Raw genomic sequence first — 27,824 nt, 5'->3', positions numbered from 1 at the left:
TGGAAGAAAAATGTTGAATAAAGCCTCACTGCTTTTTTATCCCCCATAAACTATTTATGTTTTCTCGTTACTTTGTCCTTTGCCGTAAAATTGTTACGAGCTACAACACCGATCCAAATCGATAACGAAGCGCCAATTAGAAAAAACGGCCCGCGACGCGATCAAACGACCGGAAAAGAATTCGATTTTCAAGTGGAAATTATTTTTCCTATTAAATTACACCAGGAAAATGGAGTTCATGTGCCGGGTATAAACTCGAGCTGTATTATAACGTATGGGATAATAATTCCATTCCCGGCGGAATTGCTAAACTAAAGACTAAACCGAGCTTCTGACTTTTGCCACTCTCGGCACTATTGTTGAATTCACAAGTAAATTTTGCGTAAACTATTTCCGCAATCCATTGCGGACGTAATAAAATTGCGATATTATCTTGGTAATTATACGAAATGGCCATTAAAGGCGCCGAAATACGCCTCCAAACTTTTGCAAAGCCCCCGTAACAACATGTCACCGACAAAACTACTCCCATTTCTAAGTTCGGTCAAAGCACAAAGGAAATTGACCCGAGCCCGGCCGTATTAGGGAGATTTTGAATTAATAATCGATACAATTTTTCCCCATTGGCCCGGTAGAAAATTGAATTGGTCGTGAAGCGGATCAGTCTAGTGAGTTATGGATCTTGGTCGCGGGGACAAAGTGAACATTGCAATTTCAACGGAAAAGGATTCGTCATTCGGACGGCTTTGATGGAATGCGATTTGTCATCTCACGAATTAGTTTTAAACTCTACAATTTTTCATCCGGTTACGGGCCACGAAAGCCACGCTTCAGCCCATCAAAATTACAAATCTTGTTTTTGAAAGGAGCTGGTTTAACAGTGGCAAAAAACCACAACCTTTTACCTTTCATTTTATGCGTGCACAGCTGGTTGCATACAACTTAAGAATTAAAGCGAAAAATGGTGGATGCGCCGGGATAATTACAAGTGGTTTGAAATCCGGTTTAACTATATTTAAGAAATGTAAAACCCAAGCAAACGAAAAATTTTTGCCTTCCGGCTTCGCTTATTTACGGCATCACCAGAAGCAGAAAGAAATATGCACTAAGTAGGTAAACAAAACAGTTAAGGCAAAAATAATCAATTTGGCTGGGTTAAGGTTTCTTTCTGCACTATACTGCAAATTAATATAGTTTACAAAATAGTTTACGAGTTTTGTCAAACTTGTTGTAAACATAAATGCACTATAGTTGCCAGGACATTTTTTCTTTTAACTGAAATTTGCGACCACAGCCAAGTTTGTATATGAAGAGTTAGTTGTTCATCATTAAGTGAACTCTTAAAAGTTGCGTGCGCATTATGACGATCGGCAAGCACCGAACGGCAAAGCCGTTTGGTCAAAAGTTACAAGTAAAAAAGCCGATCATGTCGATTAAGCTGGCCAATCGGCATAGTGTGGACGCAGCGTTGATAATGGCAATTTTTGACGAGTGGACGAACGAAGTTAAGTGCCTAGAAGAAACACTACTCGTAAATAAATAATACATAAATCTATTTATTTGCTATAAATCCTTACCAAGAAATAGTTAATCAATCATCGACAAAAATACAAAAAGGAAACGTGGAACAAAAAATAACAATCAAAACCCCAAGCTTTTTGTCAACAAATACAATTATTATCGCAGCATTTATGGTTAGAAATGAAATAGTCAATAGGGATCAGTACTAAAAACATCTCATCCAGGTAGATAACTCATTGTGACTTATATTGGATATTGAGTAAAAACTATTGATAAAATAACTCAATGAAGATTTATTGATTGTCGGTGAAATCAAACTTTAAACAATAAAATTCCGAGTCACTCAGGTACATTTTGACTTTAGCCTTGAATGTTTAATCAGAAGAAGAAAAAATGTATGCAGGATCACTAAAAAGTATGGATACAGTTAATTATTATAAAAACTATTCATCAAAACTTATGGAAATTTGGTATATCCTTAAAAGTATTTAAATTCTCTTGTCTCGTTTGTCAAATTTCTATCTTGATTTGTACTGGGAATACAAGGCTATAGTTATTTATTCGACGATTTTGAGTGTAAATCGGACGCTTTATTTCACGAGTGGATAATCAAATCACGAGTGATAACGACCAGTATTCATCCACGAGGTGAAATAATGAACCGATTTACACGAAAATAAGTTGAATACAACATTTTATTCTTCGAATTAGACTCGGCAAGGCTTAAAATTGCTTTAAATCTGTTAAAAATAATCTGACGTTTCGTCTTGAGAAATGCCAAACAGTTGTTAAAACTTTCTTATACAGGAGAAAAATCGTAAATTTTGACATTGTCGAAGAATAAACTTATTTTTTCGTAATGCCAAGAAGGGTTAAATTCAATAGTTTTAATAAAAGCATTTTTTCTGATTTTTGGGATGTAACACATACATTCTTTATTTTAAAAAAATTTCAAACTATAAAATCTTGTTAGTTTTGGAAATGTCGTCTTTATCTAACGTTAGTTCTTTCCCACCTGAACATTGACAAAAAATAAGGAAGAGTTAATTGTAATTGTTAAAATAACACTTTTAACTGAAAATTTAGCTGTATCCGCACTTATTAGCGACCCTGTATATAAAAAATTAAGAGGTACTTATCAGAAAAGTAGGTGATTAATGCATGATCTAGTAGTCATGAAATTATTCAGACGAGTGTCTGAATGTATCTTAAACTCATGCAACAAATTTTGATATTTGAAGTAGAAGTTTTTTAATCATACCCCTCAGTGGCAACGGTCAACACCTGATAGTTTTACATTATTTGTGACTTTCTTCTTAATAATAAGGTCGCACAATAAATTTCAAATTTTAAATTTCAATTTAAATATTCGTTCACAATTGCTCCACTGTCTTGATGTACTAAAATGACATCCCTAAAATGCGAGTAACTGCTAAATAAATTTTAAAGGTTTTAAGGTTACATAAAACATAACTAGCCTAGGCGACTAGGTAATTGCTACCCAGGTGCAGGCAAACAAATTTATATAAATTAAAACGTATGTAGGTATTAACATACAATAATGTATCAGACAATAATGAAACTGTAAGGGAAAATCAAAAATGTCATAAAACGAACAATAATCCTAAAGCTGATTTGCTCAACATTCCTAAGTTTTACTAAGAATGTAATCAAAAATACAAAACAATCATAAATGAGAAAGAACGCAATTAACACATACGGATTTCTGGTTAGTGTTAAAAAACTGATAGAAGAATTTAGAACGACTGAACCAAAAAAGTAACGCGCAGAACTCGTATAGTTGTAATAGCTTACTTTTTATAAATAAGAAAATAGGGGAGATTAAAAAAATCCCTAAAACAAATAGTTTTATTCAATGCTACATTTACACACCATAACAAAAATTATAACGTCTTTAGTTTTTGGACAATAACGTCATTTTTAGTTTTTTTCAATGATAATCAATATTTTTGTTTACTGTTCATGTACAAACAGTTGGTAAAAGTATGAAATAATAAAAAGTAAGGAAAAAATAAAATAAATAAAAAAGGTAATTAATTTTTTTTCATAATTTTACAACACAACGGGCTTTATTGTCACTATAATCCTACTTTATTTTACAAGAGAAAAAGTTTTTTTTATATTTTTTGTTTAGGTTTCATAATAAAGTGTTTTAATATTTTCATTATTTATTTTTATTTATTTATTTGCAATATATCAAAAACAATTTCACCTTACAAAATAAGGCAAGAACAAAATGATAAAACCTTTTGTGTGAAGCTGCCGTCGATATTTTTTATTTTACATTTTTTTAAATTTCTAATTTCATTTCCTTAATTTTTTTATTACTAGATAAAGAAGTGTACTATCAAAAACAGTAAACAAAAATGTCAAATACCAATGACATCATACGTGTTAGCTGCTATGGAGTAAAAATAAATAGCAAAAAAAATAAAACTGACCTGTTCAAGGACTTTTTGGAAAATGACTTGACAAAGATATGAATTTTTCTCTAATGTTGTTGCTTATTCCACAAATACGAGTAGAAGTTTTTTTTTATTTTACTCAAAGTAGTGGCTTTATTTTAGAACAGTAGCGACAATGGTGGTCTCGATTTTCATTGGTGCAGCTATTAGGAGGCAAAATTTGACATTCGGCAAAAAAGAGATTTTTAAAACGAAACGTTTTCTAGAAGACTCATTTCGGTGAAAATTTTGAGCGCAAAATGTGAAAAGGTGTAAGTGGAATAAAAATGTGCCTGGAAACCATCTCAAAAAGGAGTATTAATATCTACACAGAATAAACAGAGAATAAACCTCATAAGTACAGTGATATCACAGAGTCATATAGTTCTTGCAAATGCAGTTATAACAGAAAGTCTCAAGCTTAATTTCAGCGAGATCATTTCATTTCACAGTGCAGTGGGCTGTTTATTATTCTACTGGTGATTTATTTATTCTATCGGTGGACAATTTTTACAAAAATTTGTCAGTGTACCTATAAGAGAAAACGTTGTATTATACACGTATAAAAAGTTGACATTATCTATAATTATTATACGTAATGAACAACTTTTCTTTACTTGTATATAAACTACCATTTTTTGGTTCTGTGCGTAGAAAAAAGTATACTTTGGAACGAAATTTTTCATAATAAGACCCCGAAATAACAAAATCTGTGTCTATGGAGATGAGCTGCTTCCAATTTTCTCGGCAAAATTTGAAGTTAGTCGTTTCAGTTAAAAAAAGGAGCAGGGTTTAGGTTTTAATGAATTGCATGCCGGTTACGCGCCAACAAATAAAGTCGCAGGTGTGCTTCGACATAATCTGATTTTAACGAGAATTTAATTTAAGAAACTCAAAATGGATTTGTCGCAGTTTCGCTCGGTGTCATCCTCCATCTCTCGTGGATATTTTCGGGTCTGTTTTCCCCCAGAGAAGGCATCAGAATTGTCGAGTCCGATTTTTCGCAACGAGTTGGAATTCACGTGACGTTCACTTGCTACAATAAAGATGCCACTTTACGGTAACAATGTGCAAGACCATGATGGGGAAAATGCAGAGCGCCACTTCGGGCAGAATGCGAGCGATGTCGGGCATGTGAAATCAAAGGAAACTCTTCCAGGATGCCTACACAACCATTTTAATGCGGATTCCGCCTCGCGAAATGAGTGATGACGCGCCGTCGCCTCCGAAAATCGAAAGAAACATAACGAACTCAATTAAGCCGAAAATTCTTCGCCACTAATTAAGCGTCAGGATAATAAATTAAATAAGGAGTTGTAGCGATGCGATATGATTAGAAACCTCTTGCGGTTAATTTATCAAAAACAAGACAACAGAGAAAAAAGAAAACAAAACAGCGTAAGCACCAACGGCAACTTTTAATTCCGGATTCTGATTAAACCGTAAAACGCGGCGAACTTTTTCATTTTAAATAACGTGAGCGCTTTATTTTCGTGTTTCCGAATTTTCCGGTTGACTTTCCATTCGCATTTATGGACTCGCTAAGGAACGGCTCGGAGGTGTTTTCATTATTCCATCTCGAAATTATCTTATTTCTTTGGGGCGCTTTTCGCGCGTCGCCGGCGACAAAAAAAACATAAATTTTCGGGAAAACGGGGCGCTAGTACGCAAATTCCTCCCTTAATTCGTGAAAACTGCAAACGCGTCACTCCAGCCCGTGTTGAAATAAATAAATTGATTCGGACCCGTGTTTACAAAAACAATACAAGTTAAATGGAGTGTATTAAGTTGACAGACGATCAATCAAAAACGAAACGTGAAATTTTCATGACAATTCCAGCACACGTCGATCACAATCCACGGGAAATGAAGACATTCATCAGTGCCGAAAGTTGGAAGAGTGTGTTATGCCGAACGCAAATATTACCCCATTTTTCTTCCTTCATATTTGTGTATCTCGGGAGTTTTTCAAGGACGTCCCCGCAAATTGCCTTATCTTGTTGTTGTCTTTTTATGCATCCCCCAAGACGGGCGCTCCTTTAATTTCGATCGGGAATTTACACCTCTGATTTATGCCATGAGGAAACTTTCAACACGAATTTAATCGTCGCTAGTTTCCAACAAAAAAGTGTGTCGCTTTGGGGCGCAACCGAAACCCTTCTCAAAGTTGAAACATTAGGTTTGTGTGCTGCAAACTCCTCGATATCTCGCCGAAACTAAACGACACGAATGTTTTACGCGAGCCCCGACAAAAGACTGGCAGTTTACGAAAATATCCAGAGTTTGGAGATAAAAGTTTTTTTATTGCATTAAAAGTAGAACGCAACCGGAGATAAGAGCGGGTGTTTCAAGCAACCCTTCCAAAGAATTAAAAAAAGAATTAACGGGGCAACTCGATTCCGAGTTGATTATGTACTAAATGGGATTTTCGCTGTACAGACGTTAACGAGGCCGAGTTACTGGTTAGTTGCGGGGGCAATAAAAACACCGTCGAGGGAATGGAAGTAACACCGAGAATGGACACAAAGCGAATAAAATCCGAAACTGTCTCATCAATCATGTCACTGTTCGACTGCATTCCTTTCGGGACGAACTTTACAAATCACGAAAAGTCAACACTTGGAAAACTTGTCAGCGGTGATGCAAAAAGCGTCCGAGGCATCTAATTTAAACGGTCAAAATTCAAATGAGGAATTAAAAAATAAACACAAAAATGCACAAAGCTCATATAAAACTCCAATTTGAGGTGTAAATCTCTATACAGCGTGATTCTTAAATAGACCGACAAAATTCTACCCATGGTGGTGTCAAGTTAGTGCATGCTGGGAAAAATAGTAAAAAATATATTTATGTTGGACATAAAGCGCACGCCACTGATGTATTCGTAAGTAGTATTAGCAGTTAGTGGAAAACATGGTAATCATTGGATGACAATGTACTTGATCAATGCAGCAAAGATTACTGTGTATTATCGATATTCATGAAGAAAACGAGGATACAGGGTGGGTCATTAGTGGGTTATTTCTAAATTTATATAAATACGCAACCAATAATACTAAAATAAGACTGATTCTAGCTAACCAGATCGGTAATCGTTAAAAATCCACGATTATATTGTTCTGGGTAGTCTTAAGTTTTTGTCTTGACAGTTTTGCTAAAATTTTATCATGGATTAAAACAGAAAACGCACAGCCTAAACCACTGAACCTAGAATCATTAAATTTGGAAGATACATCCCTTAGAGGGTGTAGGGAACCGCTAAGAAAGGATTTTTCGAAAATCAGTCTCTAAGAGGGTGAAATAGGGTCTTAAAATTTTATTTAAAATACGTCATTTTTAAAAAAATATTAAAAACATAATAATAATAATAATAATAATAATAATAATAATAATAGTAATAATAATATGTCATTGTCTATCAAGTCAGTCATGGAAGATCCCATGTACCGTCTTATCGGACTCGCCAAAATACGAAATTTTACAAATTAGTCTTGAATTTGGAATTATCGAGGTATTCGTCGATACTGTCAAAAGCCTTATCCTGTAGAAATAATGACAGACGACTGAGAAATATACTAAAAGACTTAGATTCCTTAATTTTTGCTTCCAAGTTGTTGTACAATTTAATTCCAGCATATGTAGGATCATGTTGACCAATAGCCAACCTTCTAGAATGTGGCAGCTCAATGTGGTTTCTTGTCCTTGTATTATATATTTATATATGTATAAATATCGCTTCGTTTATTAAGAGTGCCTGCATGTTGTCAAATAAACGAAAGTAAGTAAAATACATATGAAGATGGAAGGGTCATAATACAAGTTTTCGAAAGATAGGACGACAGTGTGCTACTGCTTCCGAACTATCCATACATCTTAAAATACGTTTTTGTACTACAAATAAATTATTTAAAAAGCTGCTGGATGCCCAAAAAATAATTCAATAAGTAAGTATCCAAGATATCCAAGAAAATTAATATTTGGGCATTAGATTTATAATAAAGAAACATGTGTTTCGGGATTTTCGAAAAATCAACCCCTAAGGAAATAAAATAAGGTGTTAAAATTCAAATAAATTCAAATAAATATCTGTAATTTTAAACTTATATCTATACAAATTGGTACTTGTAATTTCTGTTAAAGATGAAATATGCCTACCTGATTAAGATATTTAGAAATTTCACCCCCAAAAAGCGTTAAATATGAATACAAATCCATAATTTTTTGACATATTAGCTAACTATAAAAACGCTAACATCGCATTTTACTAAATATTTTTTTTTAATAAGGTTAATAAAATTTTAAAATAGTTACTAAAATAGATCTCTCATTGAAACTATAAATATACATTAGCTATTAATTTTTTGAAGTGTATGAATAATTTATATCAGCTAATTTTGAGAGAAAATGCGACGTTGGCATTTTTATAGTTTTGGAACAGCTAATATATTTATATTTGATATTTGGGATTTGGATTAAAAATGAAGAAAAACGTGTTCTATGATTTCTAGAAATTCTTCCCCCAAAGAGTGTAAATATAAAAATCCGTAATTTTCGAAGTTCTAAAAATAAAAAACGCGTTTTTCAGTTTTGTCGGAAATTCCACCCCCAAAGAAGTTAAAATCCTTTTTTTTTTAAATCTTATTGCCAAGACCCCAAGTGTATTAAATATAAAAAAAATATTTTTGAAGGTGTGTTTCTGTAAATTGACATTTCTAAGGTTTTTGGAAATCCGATGGCAATGGTGCTAAATAGGGGATGAGTGAGTATAGATATCTGTAAATTTTAAAGTCACTCTCACAAAGGGTGTTTACCAAAGAGAGGCAACACATTCAAAATATGATTGTACTCATTGTTCTTGAAAGTTTTAACTTCAAACATCTTCGTAGAATGTTCATAATAAAGAAGATAAACGATAATTTCTCTTTTTTTTTAATTATTGATTCGGCCCTAATCAAATTTGCACTACTTTACCCTAATAACTAGCTTAACGAGGTGATGATATGTTCCGTATTATCAAAGTGCCTTGCGGCATCTAGAGCGTACCTACGCAGCCAGCTTAGTGAAAAATAAGAATAAAAGTAATATTATTAAAAATTTGATTTCTTAGAAATAAAGAAATAGCTTGCTTTAAGCGTCCCTTTCAAAATAGCAGATGTTTGGTAACAATTTATTTCAACACTTAAAACATATAAAATATTAAATTTTTGTTAATAAGTGTCTCTAAATTTTGCGGCAATGTATCTTTCTGAGAAAACGTGGATTATTTATTTACATATAAAAAATGTCTCGCATTGGTTTGAGTTAGCGAAATCATAGAACTCAGATAAAGAACATAAAGTCACCCTTTTGATTTGAAATCAATGTCTGTACCTATACAGTGATCAGAAATGTAAACGCCGTTAGTGAATTCTATTAGGCAGATATAAGTGACAATTCTTTTCACACAGCGTAGAAAAGCTTTAAATTTGAAAATAACACAAAAAATTTTAGCAAACAAACAAAAAATTGATTTGTGAAAACAAATAGTCATTGTACGAAAATTACAAATACTTTCTTTGCTCAAAAATAGTTGTTCATCGCCTCTGGAATTCTAATGCATTATTCAAATGACTATTGTCATTTGTCAATTTGTAATTTGTAAATCTGGTAACCAAAAATTTTGCGATGTTCCAAATTCTTACTGCATTATCTGAAGAATTTAAGATTTGTTTTGCTTTGTGTTTTACATTTTTGCATCCTTGAATGTTGGATGTTCCTGGCGTTAAAAAAAAAACTTTACCCACTCATGCAAAAAGAGAAAAAGGCTTCATTATTAACCAAATGTTTATTTGGTGGATGTTTCAGTATTCAGAAACTAAAATAAGCATTGGAACAAGGGATTCCCTCATCAACTAAATGAAAATAACGTTTATAATCATTCTGAATTAAAATTTTCGCGGACGAAGTGAAATCTGCTAGTGTTAAGTTTTCGTAGAGGAATAAGTTATGAAATTTAAAACAAAAATACTTTTGCCAACAATCCAATTTTCCCAAGTTACCTAGTTGGGCCTTTTTTTGAATAACTGTCCTAATTACTTCTAGTAAATTGTAAATTGTAATTACTACTTTTAGCAACACTTGCACTTTACGCACGTTTCGGGTGCAAGATTTTCGCAAATCAATAGTCACAGCGACACGCACCTGATTTCATCATTATTCATCATGTTGATATCAAACCGATCTAATGTTATTAATTTTAATTATGTACGAGATCCCATTTTGTGCAGATAACTTGAGCGGATATGACAGGTTCAGAACCACTTTGATTCGAGACAGTCACGACGCGCTAACACTAAATTATTCCATCCTCTCTCTGAAACTTTAAGTCTCGGAGAATTATTCCCTTTATTCCAGTTAAAATGCCACAGTATGAAAGGATCACGAGGCGAACTTACCGAGATCTCATCGTTACGCATCGACCAGTGAACATTTTAAATGACGAAGAGACGGAAATTCAAATTCATAACTTTGAATGCGTGTAAATAATCTGCGACGTGGAAGTAAAAAATTCAAGAGTAAGTCGTGCGACGAGATCACGTGTCTCCTTTCACCCCCATCGATTACTAATTCACAAAAGCGAGGAAAAACTTTATTTTACCACAAAATGAATTTTTTAATCATTAATAATATTTGCTCATTATGAAATCAGGGCGCACAATTACCCTCGCTTCATTAATTAAAAAAAAGTTTATGAAAGTTTTCGTAAAACGATACATTCGAATTAGCTCTACTTTTGGCGGATTTTAGAGCGAGGGACGGGAAAAAAGTCTACGACTCGACACAGCAATTAAAAGCACGAATATCCACTCAAACTTTCGGAATGTACAACCTTTAGGAAGCACCAATTTATTTCGGTAATGAACTCCCAAGTACACGAGTTATCTCAAGCGTCTAATTGTAAAATCCCCGTCATGTTTTGACAGCGTCTTATTAGGCAAAAACTAGGTTAAAGCCATTTCGAACACAAACAGGATTATAAATGATTGGAGCTTACCTGTACTTAGCGACGCAGGTTCGGTACTGCCTGGAACAAAAAACGTCCGGATTAGTCCGGGGGCGAAAAGTGAAATTACATAAATTTCCCGGCATGTCCGGAATATTCATATATGTTTTGGTATTTTTCGCAAGTTTACATTGTTTTAGCGCCGGTGACGGTTTTTGTTCGAGTAGATTAAAACCGTGTAAAACCTGCAAGAGACAGGGAGATTTATCTGCGAATGGTGGCAGCTGTGGGCGGCACTATTTCCCCACTTTTTCCTAGCCGCTTTTTCCCATCAATAGACGACACGAAGACCTCTGATTATCAAAGAAAAAGATCCGTACAAATTAGCCGTCTTTGTTTTTCGAATCGGGAAAACTTCCCTCGACTAATTCCCCTGTCAGGACTCCACTTTATTTCGGCTTTTATCTCGATTTCTTTATTTGACATTTTGCATGGGATAAAATGGGTGGAAGTGGCTTAGTTCATTAGCGAACGCGAGAACTTTGCCACAAGTTAAGACAAACACAAACACTGTTAAACTCCCTTTAGCAGCCAGTTAACTGCGTAGCCAATATCGAGAGGTTCATGTTCTTGTTTTATTTACATTTGACTAATTGAAAAACATTGCAAACAAATCATCCCAGAGAATTAACGGCTCTTCCGGAAGACTTTACGCCGAATTAACTCCAGAAAAACGAGAAATTGCCCAGTCAACAAAGGAGCTGCACAAATCCAAAGCGGAAATAAAAAATCAAAGGCAGCTCGAGCAAATTTGATTAGCTCTTTAGACCGGCCTTAACAACCTTCTAACGCATGGTTTCAACCCCATAAAACATACACCCACATCTTGTTCAATGTCACTGCATTAACATCCCTTTCCTAGAAGCTGCAAAGACAATAAAGTAAACAAGTAAATGAAGTTGTTCTTGTTATCAGTCTCAAAAGAAAACTCAAAAAAAACAATCTAGAATGAGCAAAAACAAATTGCGATGTAGGAAAAGTAACACAAAAGATTGCCCTAGCTTTAGACTACGGATATCTAAAGGTTAGGATATGAAACGACGTACAAATAAAACGGTCCCGTCCTCGATAGTTTCGTTAATGTCGCCAGAGAGCGCAGTTGTTGTACTACCGTCAAACTTTTCAGAGTAATGAATTTGAAAAAAATTGTATTTGGATAATTGTTAACGCGTAACATACAAAAAAATATAGGCACATAGAGCATTAAATTCTCAATAGTAAGACATAAACATGATGAAAAAATTTTATTGTAAACTATACAGCCTGTCCCGTGTAAAACCCGCATTAGAAGAATTGAATGTTCTAATAAAGCTATTTAGTTCTACTCAAAGTTCTGCTCTTTGAATTTATTTTCAAGATGGCGGCACTTCCGGTTATACCGGAAGTCGCTATCAACTTTCTTATTTTAAATGGAAAGTAATGTTTTTCACTGCATTTTTGGATTAGTTAAGTGATTTTAAGGCTGTTTTTATCAGCTTCCCCTATACCTAAGTTTAACCGTTTTCGAGATATTTAAGATTTTTTGAAAATTTTTGGATTTGTACCTGTCACTTAAAAATCGGTAACTCTCTTAACTTTAGAGATTTCAAAATCATATTTGGAGAATTAAAAGAGAAAGGCTATATCTGTTCTCCTGTGTGTTCAAAACTGGAAAAGAAGTTAACAAACACAAAAATTTTAAGGTTAAGTTTGGAGAACTTCAAGTACCCATAACTTAATTTTTTCAAATGGGTTGTCCCAATTTTTATTTTACTAGATGGAGGAGAATTTTTTGCATCGATCTGTATTAGCATTTCCTATACATATCTTGATAATTTTCAAGTGATGTTGGTTTTTTGACGTTGTAGAAATTTTTTTACTAACCACAGCTATTTTTGCATAGTTTGCTATAAAAATATTTCTGATTTAACAAATGACAAACTCTATTCAAAATTGCGTTATCCATTCTGTGAAAACAAAATAAATTGATTAAATGTTGTTTTAAAATCCATCCAATTTCTCACATTTTTTCTCTCGTTTCTATGGCGACCTATGAGAAAAGGCCTATGGCTTATAATTAAATAAATCCGAACAAAAAGTTATCGTAACTTGAAAACTATTAAACCTAAGTATAGAGAATGCTAATACAGATCGATGAAGAATTACGATTTAATGAAATAAAACTTGTAGCATTTCATTTTAAAAAAATTGTTATGGGTGCTTAAAGTTCTGAAAACTTAACTTTAAACATTTGGAGTTTATTATTCCTTTTTAGAAATTTGAAAACACCAAAGAAAGGATCTAGGCTTCCTCTTTAAAAAGAGCTGAAAAATATTTTGTAATTTAAAAAAATGGCAAAGTAATCGATTTTTAAACTAGAAGGTGAGAATCAAAAAAAAGTAAAAACTTTAAGTATATCGTAAACGGCTAAATTCAGGTATAGGGGACGCTTATGAAAGCTACCTTAAAATAGCTCTAGTCATCCAAAAATGCATTAAAAAATATAGCTTTCCATTTAAAACAAGGAAGTTGCTATAATTTCATTAAAATAATTTCATTGAGCAGAACCTAAAAGATTCTGGTTGTTTACAATTTTTCAGATCACTACTCTGTTAGAACTACCAACAATTCTAATATGGGGTTTAAACGGTTTAAACACCCTGTACAAACTTCCCCAAATCCGTAGTGATTATTGTTTGCTTATTGTCATTGTTGATGCTTACAGTAAGAGATCTTAAACAGATCTTCTCAGTACCTGCAAAAGCTTTACCATCTGTTTAAGATCCCCAACAATGATCAGAATAATCACTGCGATTTTAGGGAAGTTTTTATTGGTTTATGGTAGACTAAGGGTGGATTTTACAATCGTCAGATATACCCCGGATAAGTTATTTCTAATATAATTACTATGGTTACAATTGTTACAACAATGTATTTTTCAAAATTTATCCCCAGAATAAAGTTATCCGACGATTGTAAAATCCACCCTAAGTAAGTTACTAGTTACTAGTTAATTACCTTTAACTGCTTTTAGATATTCAGTGATAGTGATTAAAAATAAAACTAATCAAGTCAATTAAATATCAACATCTAACCTTTTGGCCCTACATACAATCAGCCTCATTAGTGACTAAAAAGTAGAACAACTAGATGGTACGTTGTAGAAGCTGTAATAACATTTGGTGAAAAATAAGTTAGTTAAAAATGTCCATAAAGCACTTTAAATTTGTCTTTTTTCCCATTTTATTATGAAATTTTAACAAAGTTTTAATTGGGTCTCCCTGGAGTGTCCCTTAATTAAAACCCAATTCTGAAACGCTATTTTTGTGGAACGAACCAAAATCTCATCAAAAACAAATTTTGTTCATAAATATAAAACATTTAAATTTGGCCGTTCGCCAGGTTTTTGCTGTATCAATTTCTTATAATTTGATCAAGTTGACAAAAGGAAGCACGTTTCTTTCAGATAACGTAAAGCAGGTGCGGAGGTGAAAAATTAATATCTTGTTAAGGCCACTTTAAAGAAGACATTTCTGGTCGATTTTTCCCGATAAAAGCCAAGCTCAATAAATATTTAAGACGTAGTGTGTTTTTGAGAGCACGCAGCTGCGATCTATCGGCAAATGAAATATCAATATGTCGACAAAGGAGTCACTTTGTATGTTTCAGAGTCGTTACGAGATGTTCGCTACAAGATGGATAAACGCTTTTAGGCTTTTATGTGCTCGAGAGGGACGTGAACGCAATAAAAATTTGCGCCGAAAAGAAGTTTCGCTCAATTTCCAAGTGATCATAAAAGCTGTAATGAGCTGGCAAGGTGATCTGGCGGTCCGTCTGAAGATCAACATGGACGTGGTTCGCGGTGCGTGTTGGGTGCAGAATCCGTGCGAGAATTCCGAGCTCGTGTTATTTCTCGGTCGAGCTGCTCCGACTGCGGGGCTTTCTCTTAACACCTCGCTGAGTCCGACATCCACACACACCAACCACCATCAATTCAACAGAGGCTGTTTAAACATCGATTGATTGTTGGAAGACGCTGATTATGTAAACAGCGAGGCTACTTTCCCACCACGCATTTAAATAAAATTCCGGAAGCAATTTAAAACTTTGTGTTGACAGTGGAAGCCCCGATTTGAAAAAAATCAATGCCTGTTTGGCGGCAGAATATGGTGTCCTGGAGCCATGTATGCACAACGGGATTATTAGGATGCCATCCCCGGAGTATCGTTCTTGCTTAATCAGAATTTTCGTCATATTTCCCTCGTAGGAAACTTGGATAAGTTCGTGAGAAATTCGGGGTCACTCCGAGTCTCGAAAATGCAGTCGCGTTACCTTTGCGTGCACTGCAAGTCGACTTTTAAGAGGAAACTCCTTGTTTATCTCCCGAGAATATTAACATTCTTCCTTTTACAACGTAATCAGAATTTCGGTCATATTTCTGTACCATTAAACTTAGATAACTCCGTGAAATATTTAGAAGCGAATCTACACCACCACACCCGATATGATCTCGAGTTTACTTTTAAGAAGTTTCGCGATGTTTAAGCTTTGCATAATGCAATTCCCATTTAAACTTTATGACAGGAAATATAAATAAATCTGAGTAGTTTGAGGCGCGCCGAGTTGGGAAAAATGACTGTTTTTGTCAAAACTTCTCAAAGTTGCTCGGGTGAATTTAATTGAGTCGTAAAAACCCACTAAATTTGCATTCGAGGGCAGCATTTTTTCCAACGAAACACAATAAAAGACCTTAATCCTTCGACATATTTGCTGACGAAGCTTCATTACACGCGACACTAGTGAAGAGGGTCGCTAAGAATCGATATGTGTTCCCTTCGATTTCGTCTTTAATTCCCGTCACAAGCAGTGATAACAACGACGGCGGGTTTTATCGAAGAGCGAGTTTCGTGTCGAAATTGCCGCAAAATTGTCTGTTAGATGAGGGATATTAATGTGTAATGGCGAACGAAACCGTCAAAGGAACGTTAAAAGGGTTTTTGACATCTGCTTCTGGTACTCTTCCTGAACGTGCACACAAGTCGGTCGAGGCGCCGAACACATATTTCATTAGACTAGCAACAAAAGCCGTAAAAACTAACACAACGACACGAATTGGGACAGACAACGAATTTTTATAATTATACAACCCTACTCTGTAAATTTACATTTGCCCCGCCTATTTCCAACAAAATGCTCTATCAGGGTAATTTAGTTCAGTCATTTTCATAAACAAACTCACGTTTCCGCCAACGGCTGTCTGTCAATAACAAATTTCTGGGTTAAAAAGTGGTTACAGGTAGTTTTCTTGTAATTTTACGACGCTGATCAAAGTTCCGGTAACTACTTACTCGTAAGTGTTAAAATTTGAGGCGTTATTAAACATCATAATTGGGAAAATTTTAAAAATGCAACTGCATTTGGGAGAACAAACATTGGCATAATAAAATTTGGTGAATTTATGTTTTTAAAGTTATATTCAATGATATACAGTTGTATAAGTTGTATAATGTGAGTTTTAAATCAAAATTAATTTCTTTTTCAGTCAGTAACGTTGTTTCTTTTTTTTTATTGTAACAGTACTGGAAGTAAGAACAGCTTAAAAAAATAAAGATTATTTGAAAGCCATCAAACACTAACAAAACGTATAACACAAAGGAGGGTTTTTCAACGACGAAGACGTCGTTGGTAAGAACCAATTCTTATTTAAATTTATTTATTTAAACGCCAATAAAACCTTGACCCGTTATCTAATTGAAATCTGAAAGGTCGCAAGCAAGTTAAAATTGTCAAGGTTTTAAAATTGCAAATGCAGGCCCATAAAATGTGAAATATGGTGGATGCGCCGGGATAATTCTAGATAACGCTAAAGTGCTCTAAAATCCAGTTTAATCAAATTGAAAAAATGTAATACATTGAATTCTGCATTCGCCAATTTTTCAACCTGGCTAAATACAAATACGAAATATTTTACAAATCAGTTGTCGAGTTTAGTAAAGCTTATTATAAGTAGATATGAATGTTTGAACTAGGTCATTTTTTTATTCAAGCCAAAATTTACGCTTCTCGAGGGACCTAATGCTTAATAGTGTACACATTCTTTTCTAATTTTTTTTTCACGGAAGTTTTATACCGTTTTAACAATAGTTATTTACCTAACGAGTTTGGAAAGTGCAATTTCCCACATTGCTGTACGAGCGGAGCGAGTGTGGGAGATTGCTTTACAAACAAGTTAGGTATTTTTTGTAATGTAATATATTGTAATATAATGTAATATTTTTTGTAACGAATATATTAAAAAAAATAAAAATATTTTTTTGATAATTCAGTCTTTTGCTGATGTGTTCGAATGGGCTACATATCAGGGATGGTACAAAAGCCTCTAAAGGATCCTATTTGGTTAATTTGATTAAATTATGCACTTGAAACAAGTGCCAATTGACAATCTCAGTTCTTGCAGATAAATGTCAAAAAAATAGGTTGTCAACATTATCCAACTAAATTACCCTGGTTTTTAGTGTAATTATTATAGCACTCCGTTGGACATTACGATTACTAATCGCATATCGAAATGACCTCAGTACGAAACCGAAGTAGAAATATTGTTTTTAAAGTTCATGAAATGATTGTACAAATGCTCAAGAACAATTTTTCACATATTTGTTTTGTATACCCCTGATGGGACATAACATTTTAAAATACGACGTTTTCAGTGACAATTTCTAGATTTATATTCAGCATGAGTCTGTTAGAAGTAAATACATTTCTCCATTTCCTCGAAAACTAAAAGCAAAAGGAAATTAATGTTATGATCACAGGTTCTATTAAAAATTACGCACAACTTTTGAATACGTAATTGTAAACTAATGTTTATGTAATGAGCCTTATTATTATGTGTACTAGTACAATTAACTAGCGAAAACGGCCGCTGCAACCACCAATCAAACTTTAGCGCAGTCAAAGCAAGTTCGAAAATCATATTTTTTTTCTGAAATAAAATTAGGTTACCGTCAAAAGCTTTCTGTAAACCGCCATTCCACTTTAAGGGACGAGACACTTTTATGATTGTATTTTCAATTTTTATTAGCAGAAGTGAATTTTTCTTTATAGGAACTTAGTACCAGTGAAACGATTTGCAATCTACAATTGGAGCCACATTTGTAAAATTTGGAGCAATTATTTTTGAAGTAAAAGGTGAAGCCTGTTGAAACTTTTGAAACCAGGAAACCAAAGAACAAGACAATGTGTAACGACTTAATTATTTTACTGTTTGTTTACACATGACGGATGGGACAAAACAATCTTGTGTATAAAAATAACTCTAAAAAAATATTCGGACAAATTTTAATTATTATTAAAGACTTTAAGAATTTTAAAATTAAAAATTTTTTTTGACATCTGCTTCTGGTACTCTTCCTGAACGTGCACACAAGTCGGTCGAGGCACCGAACACATATTTCATTAGACTAGCAACAAAAGCCGTAAAAACTAACACAACGACACGAATTGGAACAGACAACGAATTTTTATAATTATACAACCCTACTCTGTAAATTTACATTTGCCCCGCCTATTTCCAACAAAATGCTCTATCAGGGTAATTTAGTTCAGTCATTTTCATAAACAAACTCACGTTTCCGCCAACGGCTGTCTGTCAATAACAAATTTCTGGGTTAAAAAGTGGTTACAGGTAGTTTTCTTGTAATTTTACGACGCTGATCGAAGTTCCGGTAACTACTTACTCGTAAGTGTTAAAATTTGAGGCGTTATTAAACATCATAATTGGGAAAATTTTAAAAATGCAACTGCATTTGGGAGAACAAACATTGGCATAATAAAATTTGGTGAATTTATGTTTTTAAAGTTACATTCAATGGTATACAGTTGTATAAGTTGTATAATGTGAGTTTTAAATCAAAATTAATTTCTTTTTCAGTCAGTAACGTTGTTTCTTTTTTTTTATTGTAACAGTACTGAAAGTAAGAACAGCTTAAAAAAATAAAGATTATTTGAAAGCCATCAAACACTAACAAAACATATAACACAAAGGAGGGTTTTTCAACGACGAAGACGTCGTTGGTAAGAACCAATTCTTATTTAAATTTATTTATTTAAATGCCAATAAAACCTTGACCCGTTATCTAATTGAAATCTGAAAGGTCGCAAGCACGTTAAAATTGTCAAGGTTTTAAAATTGCAAATGCAGGCCCATAAAATGTGAAATATGGTGGATGCGCCGGGATAATTCTAGATAACGCTAAAGTGCTCTAAAATCCAGTTTAATCAAATTGAAAAAATGTAATACATTGAATTCTGCATTCGCCAATTTTTCAACCTGGCTAAATACAAATACGAAATATTTTACAAATCAGTTGTCGAGTTTAGTAAAGCTTATTGTAAGTAGATATGAATGTTTGAACTAGTTCATTTTTTTATTCAAGCCAAAATTTACGCTTCTCGAGGGATCTAATGCTTAACACTGTACACATTCTTTTCTAATTTTTTTTCACGGAAGTTTTATAACGTTTTAATATTAGTTATTTACCTAACGAGTTTGGAAAATGCAATTTTCCACATGAGCACTTTGTTTGCTATACGAGCGGAGCGAGTGCTGCATAAAGTGCGAATGTGGGGGGATTGCTTTACAAACAAGTTAGGTACAATATTTTTTGTATCGAATATATTAAAAAAAATTTTTTTTTGATAATTCAGTCTTTTGCTAATGTGTTCGAATGGGCTACATATCAGGGAGGGTACAAAAGCCTCTAAAGGATCGTATTTGGCTAATTTGATTAAATTATGCACATGAAACAGGTGCCGATTCACACTCACAGTTCTCTCAGATCATTGTTAAAAAACTAGGTTGTCTGGTTTTTAGTGTAATTATTATAGCACTTCGTTGAACATTGCGATTGCTAATCGCGTATTGAAATGACCTCAGTATGAAACCGAAATAGAAATATTGTTTTTAAAGTTCATGAAACGTTTGTACAAATGCTCAAGAACAATTTTTCACATATTTGTTTTGTATACCCCTGATGGGACATAACATTTTAAAATACGACGTTTTCTGTGACAATTTCTAGATTTATATTCAGCATGAGTCTGTTAAAAATAAATACATTTCTCCATTTCCTCGAAAACTAAAAGCAAAAGGAAATTAATGTTATGATCACAGGTTCTATTAAAAATTACGCACAACTTTTGAATACGTAATTGTAAACTAATGTTTATGTAATGAGCCTTATTATTATGTGTACTAGTACAATTAACTAGCGAGAACGGCCGCTGCAGCCACCAATCAAACTTTAGCGCAGTCAAAGCAAGTTTGAAAATCATATTTTTTTTCTAAAATTAAATTAGGTTACCGTCAAAAGCTTTCTGTAAACAGCCATTCCACTTTAAGGGACGAGACACTTTTATGATTGTATTTTCAATTTTTATTAGCAGAAGTGAATTTCAATTGGAGCCACATTTGTAAAATTTGTAAAAGGTGAAACCTGTTGAAACTTTTGAAACCACGAAACCAAAGAACAAGACAATGGGTAACGACTTAATTATTTTACTGTTTGTTTACACATGACGGATGGGACAAAACAATCTTGTGCATAAAAATAACTCTAAAAAAATATTTGGACAAATTTTAATTATTATTAAAGACGTTAAGAATTTCAAAATTAAAAATTTAAAATTCTTGGCCCTTTTATAGCCGTTTGCACCGTTTTCGCTTTAATAGATGTTTACGTAAGCTGGATTTAAAATTAAAGACAAAACTTAAAATGGATTTCAATAGATTCAATGGATAATTCTGGCGATAACTTACAAAAGTCTAAATTTAAAACATTAAATCCATAAAATTTCCACCAATTTGAATACTTTAAACTTGTATTATCTGAGAAAAACGCTTTTGGTTTCTGTTGTTAATTCGCATAACGACTATTTTACAATTTTTAAGTCATTGCAGCATTTATTTGGCATTGGATTCGAAGCAGAAAAAAAACAAAGCTACTCAACTATAGAAATGACGAGAAAGCTCTTCTACTTTCACAAATAGGCAAGCACAGTTATAAAAAAGCCAATGGTGCAAACTCATGCTGAAAGCTACAGCAACTTCTTCAAGTGATGGCAGTATCAATGCCGAAAACAAATTGTCTTTTTTGGAGAAGCAAAAATAATAATAATAATTTTTATTTACTCTACCTTTTAACAATTGTAAATTACCAAAATAAGAATTAACAAAATTATCTCTTTCATTTAAATGCCGATTGTTAATTACTTGCAGAGGTGGAATTCTTCCTTCTTCTACAAGTAATTTAAATTATTTCTTGTATATGTAGATTTTTCTGAGCATACCATAATTGATCATTTGGATCATCAAAAAGAACGTCTTCGTCCCAAAAATTTATATTTCACTTTACCTACACTTTACAATTTACGTTTCTCCACTTTTCGCTTTTTTGCTTTTCGAAAGTTTAGCCTTTTCGTTTCATCAATGTCAAAAAATTGCCTTTAAATTTTAAGACAAAATTTAAACTATATCCTGGTTTGGTTTAAATTTACTCTTGTCCAAATTGTTTTAAATATACTGTGCAACAATTTTTTTTAATCTAGCATGCAAACGGCTATTTAAGGACGTAAGAAATAAGAGCACCATTTATAAGTTTGTAATAAAATAACAGACAGGACAGCAAAAGTTACGAAGATAAAAATTAATACTATCAATTTACTTACAGATCTCCATTTCTAAACTTAAATAAACTAGAAAATCACTCTTCAAAAATTAGTAAACAGTTGTAGTACGTCAGCTGCCAACAGTTATCTCCTGCAATGTATGAAAATTTTAGAATCCAATGAATTAGTCCAATTTATATCTACCGCAAGAAAAACTCTTTTGACGCAAAATACATTAAATACAAACCGAATCGTGTATTTTGAAAGAAAATGTACTAAAATTAATTTGAAAATTTCGGTGTCAGACTGCATTATTCTAGAAGTGGCTGTAAACCTTACGGGCATAAAATCTTGTATGTAATTCGAACACAATGCATCTTTATTCGATTCGCTTTTATAAAACAGCTCGCCTCATAAAAAATCGCATTATGTGCTTACTTATGACATAAATAGCTATTTTGCGTAAAATAAAAAATCAAGAGACATACATTTCTATAAACATACCGTTTTAACAATATCAGAATTTGTTATTTCAACCCAGGATTTCACCCTTTAGAGCACCCACGTGTACACTGTTAAAAACGCTCATTTGTGGCAATGTTCCTTTGTAGCGCGCTCGTTTTTCACCTAAACTGTGTCATAAAACTCGGATTGTGAGAGTTGTTTTTTAAATATGGCATTACGCGACTTGCTGCCATCTCTGGAAGTAAGAAGCCATAAAATAGGTACACATATCAAGGCGGGATTTAAAAATTGTATGCCTCTATACTGTGTAAATTTATTCAGCGCGACAGTTGGTGTGACAAAGAACTCTCGACGAACGGCTTACAGTGGAGAGTTCATGAAAATCAAAAAGTTTCCGGCCCTCTCCCCGCCATCTTTAATTTATCTGTATTTGGAGAAGATCGTCCGGTATCACGGCGAATAATGAAAATTCAGGATTAAGGGTCGAGTTGTCGAGGCTATCGGCTCGAACAAGTCAGCCAACATTGCTCCAATTTCCCGAGGGATATAGTTAGTTCGCCTCGAGCAGTCCCACTGTTTTAATTTTGTCAATCCTCTTTAGGCAATTTAAAAGACCATCCTCGGGACTTAGTTTATTAGAGAATAAATCTCAAGTCTTTCTTCTTAACGAAACGTCGCTCGTAGTCTGATTTCGTTCCACGTCCGCGATGACATTGTTTTCCCGTCTATCCATGGCGGAATTTTAATCACCCCATTCCGCCGAATAAAATAAACATCTTCGCATTTACATATTATGCAAAACGCGCGCAAGAAAAAACCACAAACTTCTCACACCATTCGACAAAATGAACTCGCAGACACGCCACCGTCTCGTGTTAATAGGTCATGATACAGTTGCTAATTTGGAAGTTGGGGCATTTCACGTGAAAAAAAATGCGACAATCTGAAATTCGGTTACAATTGTTCTCTTAAAAGATGTGAATGTAAATACGTGATGATTTTTTTGTAGACGACTTATTTAAAAAGTTAATGACTTCTAGCAATTGACTAAATATTAAGCATAACGTTTTTGTAAACTGTAATTCTAAATAAAGGATACCCTAGTAACACACTTTTATAACCGAGATAAAACCTTCCAATATAACCGCCAATTCCCAAATGTGACGCTTCTATAAGCTAACTGTTAATTAACCACTTTATCTAACCGTTATCTACGCGCGGTTATATAACTCCTCTCCTTACTGATAACTGATAACCTCTAACTTAAGTTACTAACAAAAATTTTAATAAAAAAGGATAGAAATATGTACTTTATCCACATAATGCAAAATTGGCTAGGTTTGCTGTTTAGTGTCCCAGCTTTCCCAACAAAGGCACTAGTAGCACACTTTTATAACCGAGATAAAATCTTCCAATATAACCGCCAATTCCCAAATGTGACGCTTTTATAAGCTAACTGTTAGTTAGCCATCTTATAACCATTATCTACGCGCGGTTATGTTGTGGTTATATAACTCCTTTTATATCTCGGTTATATTGGGGATATGTGTCTTTATCTACGCGTGGTTATATTTCGGTTATATAATTTCCTTTACATTTCGCTTATATTTCGGTTATGCTTAGTGAACTAACCATTATATTGCCCTTAAATAACTTTTGCCTAAGGTTTATTTTAAAAAAACTCATAGTAGATTTTAATACAAATTAAAATTTTAAATATGTAGAATAAATAAATTGGTGCTTCTATCAAGCCTCTTTGGAGTGCACAATAAAAATTGTTCAGTGTTTTGTTGATTCCTTGTTGAAAAATTCCAAAAGATCTTTTAGGAATGACTTCTGGAAGAAAATGTTCGATGACCAGAACTAACATAGAACTACTTATGTTAAGACCGAAGATGCTGTAGAAGTAATAGGAAAGGTGAGATGCCATCTTACGGCAAAACTTCTAACGTAGTCAGTGTTATCTTTTTCCTCCAAAAAACAAGAGTTTGTCAAACTGTTAACAAATTACACTTATCAGGAACTAAAGTATTACTATTTTTAAAAACGTATTGTTCACTGTTTTCTTCATTGTTTTCTCAACTTTGGACAAATTCTCCGAACCCGGCTTAACATTGAAGGATTAAAGGGTCGGCAGGTAGAAAGTGAGAAAACATTCATTCTTAAAATAATTTGCTTTGGTTTTGACAAATTCATTTTTTGTGGTCAAAACTAAAATACATTTAGGAAAGCTTTTTCAGCTTTCAATTAAGTATAAATTCAAATTGTACTCTATTTACATGATAAACAATAAATATAGATGACGATTCACGTGATTGCAACATGTAGAAGTAAAGAAAAAGCAAAAGTCACTGGTAAATGCACTTTACGACCAACAAACGATAATTTTCCACCATATAACCAAAAATTTCTTAGATCACTTATTTTGTTTTGTAATTATTATTATAAAATACCGGCAAATATTAAATATAACTGCAACATAACCATGCTTAGATCACCGATATATAAACTGAATCTAGCATACGCTATATTGCATTACATACATAGCAGTTATATAACCGTCACATAATCTTTGCTGTATACGCTAGACATAACCATGATTAGAACACTGATATATAACCTAAATCTAGCTAGTGCCATATTGCTTAAGAAACATAACGGTTATCTAATCGTAATTTAATCATGGTTATAGCCGCTAAACATAACCATGGTTAGATAACCGTTATATAAGTTGAGTCTAACATAACCAATGGTTAGATTTGTGTATTGCGGTTATAAAGGTTATATAACCGAAAGATAACTCAGTAAAACTGTCCTACTAGGGTTACTGACTTCTAAAAATTGACCAAATATTAAGCATAACGTTTTTGTAAACTGTTATTCTAAATAAACGATATATAACGAAATATATAAAATGGTACTATCTACACAAAATTCACTGTTCTTTTTAACCCTAAAATCAAATTTGAAATTTGAAATTTTTTCCGTGTAGAAAACCAGAAGTGAAGTTTTAAATTCGAATTTTAGTAACTTGGTCCATTTTTTAAATTATTTTTATTTTAAAAACTAGCTTAAAGCAAATAGAGTTTACATTGTAAGTTGCAAAATGAGATCCCATTTTCAGACTTTCAGACTTACAATGTAAAATCTAGATATCATAAGCTATTTTTTTAAATAAAAATAAATTGAAAAAAAATGGTCCAAGTTACTAAAATTCGGATTTGAAACTTCACTTCCGGTTTTCTGCACGAAAAAAATTTCAAATTCAAAATCTGACTTCATAATTAAAAAAAACTGAGAATTTTCTATATAAAGAACTGTTTTAAATATTTGGTATGCATTAGTTTTTTGAATAATAGCTTTCAAAAACTCTGTGTCTCATACTTCGTCAAATTCTCAGAAGTCAATATTTTCACAAATAAGTGTCATACAAAAAAATCATTATGCATTTACAATTATTAACAATTATTCCGAACATAACCGAATTTCAGGATGGCCAATTTTTTTCGTTGTCCGTTTCACGTGAAATGCCCAGTTGGTACCGCTTGGCTATTAAAAAAAGTTCCGAGTGGTGTTTATAGACCACTCCGATCGATATTGTTACAGGACTCGCGATATTTTATTCATGTCCTATTTTATTTTGGGTAAACACTCGTCTCGTGAGGTGAACGCTTCGACTGCCTTCTGTCTATTTGTTTAAGTGAAGAGTTGCCAATTTTATTAGTGTTTAATCTCCCTAGATTCAGCGCAAAATACGGGACCTTTTAGTAAAGTGTAATTTCGTTACTTAATAGAATGCTTTTAGAGTCGAGTATTTAATTACTCGAGGCCACTCTCCACCTTTCAAACTCCTCTCCGTTTTTATTTCGCTGCGAAATCTCTATCATTCGATTGTCGTTTAACATAAATCTGACCCAAACCTCGCCCTGCTCTCGCATAAAACACCCTTTGATGAATTACCGCAATCCGTAATAAAACACACCCAGTGTGTCTAATTACAGTCCTTTTGATCGAAACGCCGAAAATACCCGTCTTCCACGATGCTCATACACGAATTCATTCCACTGCCGCTTATTACAAAGGACGGATCGATGCTTTACGATCGAATCCCACCGACATTAAAGCCCGTTTCCCAACTATTCCTACGTTTGCTTATAACTCAATAAAATCCTCTGTTCCAGACTATTTAAAATAAATCATTTACGAACGAATAAAATATCCAAGTTTTGCATAGTTACACTAGTTTATTAGCAAAGTCTTGGTACATGTTACAAAACAAGTCAAAATAATGCAAGTGGAAACACAAACAATGCTGTCTTTGTTGAACTTATAGTAAAACTATCCGCTTCTTTGTTAGGTGGCTCAAACTTAAGCAATTAAATCATTTCCACGCCTTCAGACGCCAAGGAAATATTCAATAACGGCGAAGGATATTCTCGTTTGTTTTCTCGCCGTTGGGAGAAAAATATATGAGGCAATAAGTTGTTCACCCTTTAATTTTCTCTAATTGTCGCCGTTTTTTAACTCACTAAAGACTACAATTTGGCAATTACGACGGTTTTCACAGCAGGGCTTCAAACACAGCCGAACAATATTGAATAGATTTTATATTTTTCAACAGTTCGTTACTCCAATTTTGTTTGCGGTTTAATTTTAATCATTTTTTGTTAAATAAACAACTAACCATTAATTTTTCGTTCGTTTCAAACAAGTTTCTTGTTTCAGTGTTGCATAAAAGCTGAATTAAAAAGTGTACAGTAAAAATTGAAAAATGGATAAATCTGTGTTTGAAACAGAGTTGCAGAAACTAATTTCAATGCCATGTTTCAAAAATTCGGACTGTCAAATCGGCCCAAGTCATTAATAAATGCTTTGTTCCACAACAAGTAACAGAGTAGCTCACTTTTCATCTAACTTTCAATAAAAGAAAAGTAGTTTTACTGTTTATGCATAAACAATTAATTAATTAAAAAATTTAATGAAATACTTTCTGGGATCGTATTTTATTCATGTGTTATAAACAAAGACATGTTGGTAACAAATGGTTAAAATTAAATTAGAAAAAAAAAACGGAAATGTGTTTGTCAGAAATGTCCGAAATAGTAATTGAAAATGAATTTGAAAAATTTGTCAGCGAGACTTGTTTCGTAATTGGTATTACTAGGCATAAGTTTAATAAAAATGAAGGTAAATAATTAAAACAGAATTTTGGAACTAAAGAAAAATGTGTACAAGAAACAAGTTATTCCTCTAAAGTCACCAAAAAATGTGATACCTATAAATGCTCTGTTTGTAAAGTGGGCTGGCTTATCGACGATTAGCTACAATTTCAAATTTCATACGTCACTGGATGCATTAACGATTATAGATGCACAGTATAAAAATTAGAAGCGAAGAACAGTGACGTTGGAGGAAATGGTTTCCACAAAAATTCTACTTAAAATAATATAATTTTCCAAAAACTTTAAAAACTTTTGCTTGATGATGGCAACTGATTGCCAAAACATGTCCTCACTTATTTTTAGACTTATTTTTTAAATGTGACTTAGTTTTCTTCAAACCTTTGAATTATAACCAAATCGCTTAAAAAATAACTTCAAATGATTTGTTAGTAAATTATTTTCGTCGTGCGGGATTGTTATGAAATAAAAGAAACAAACAGTTTATTTATCGAAAATAACGAA

The 27,824-nt window shown here is 33.2% G+C and overlaps 1 protein-coding gene across 4 annotated transcripts in view; it reads right to left on the bottom strand.

Annotated features, from left to right (window-relative positions):
* cpx (complexin) overlaps positions 1 to 27,824 on the bottom strand; it is a 148,578-nt gene that overhangs the window by 73,089 nt on the left and 47,665 nt on the right. For 2 of the 4 annotated variants that reach the window (XM_008201692.3, XM_008201693.3), the window contains exon 3: positions 11,020 to 11,049. The exons of the other annotated variants lie outside the window; for them this stretch is intronic. The gene's annotated coding sequence lies outside the window, so the exon portion shown is untranslated. The remainder of the gene's footprint in view (positions 1 to 11,019; positions 11,050 to 27,824) is intronic. 4 annotated transcript variants of the gene reach the window in all.

This window comes from Tribolium castaneum, chromosome 2 (genome assembly GCF_031307605.1).
Source record: "Tribolium castaneum strain GA2 chromosome 2, icTriCast1.1, whole genome shotgun sequence".
NCBI classification, from domain to species: Eukaryota; Metazoa; Arthropoda; class Insecta; order Coleoptera; family Tenebrionidae; genus Tribolium; species Tribolium castaneum.
The sequence above is the reverse complement of the archived record's forward strand: the minus strand, read 5'-3'. Positions and strand labels throughout refer to the sequence as shown.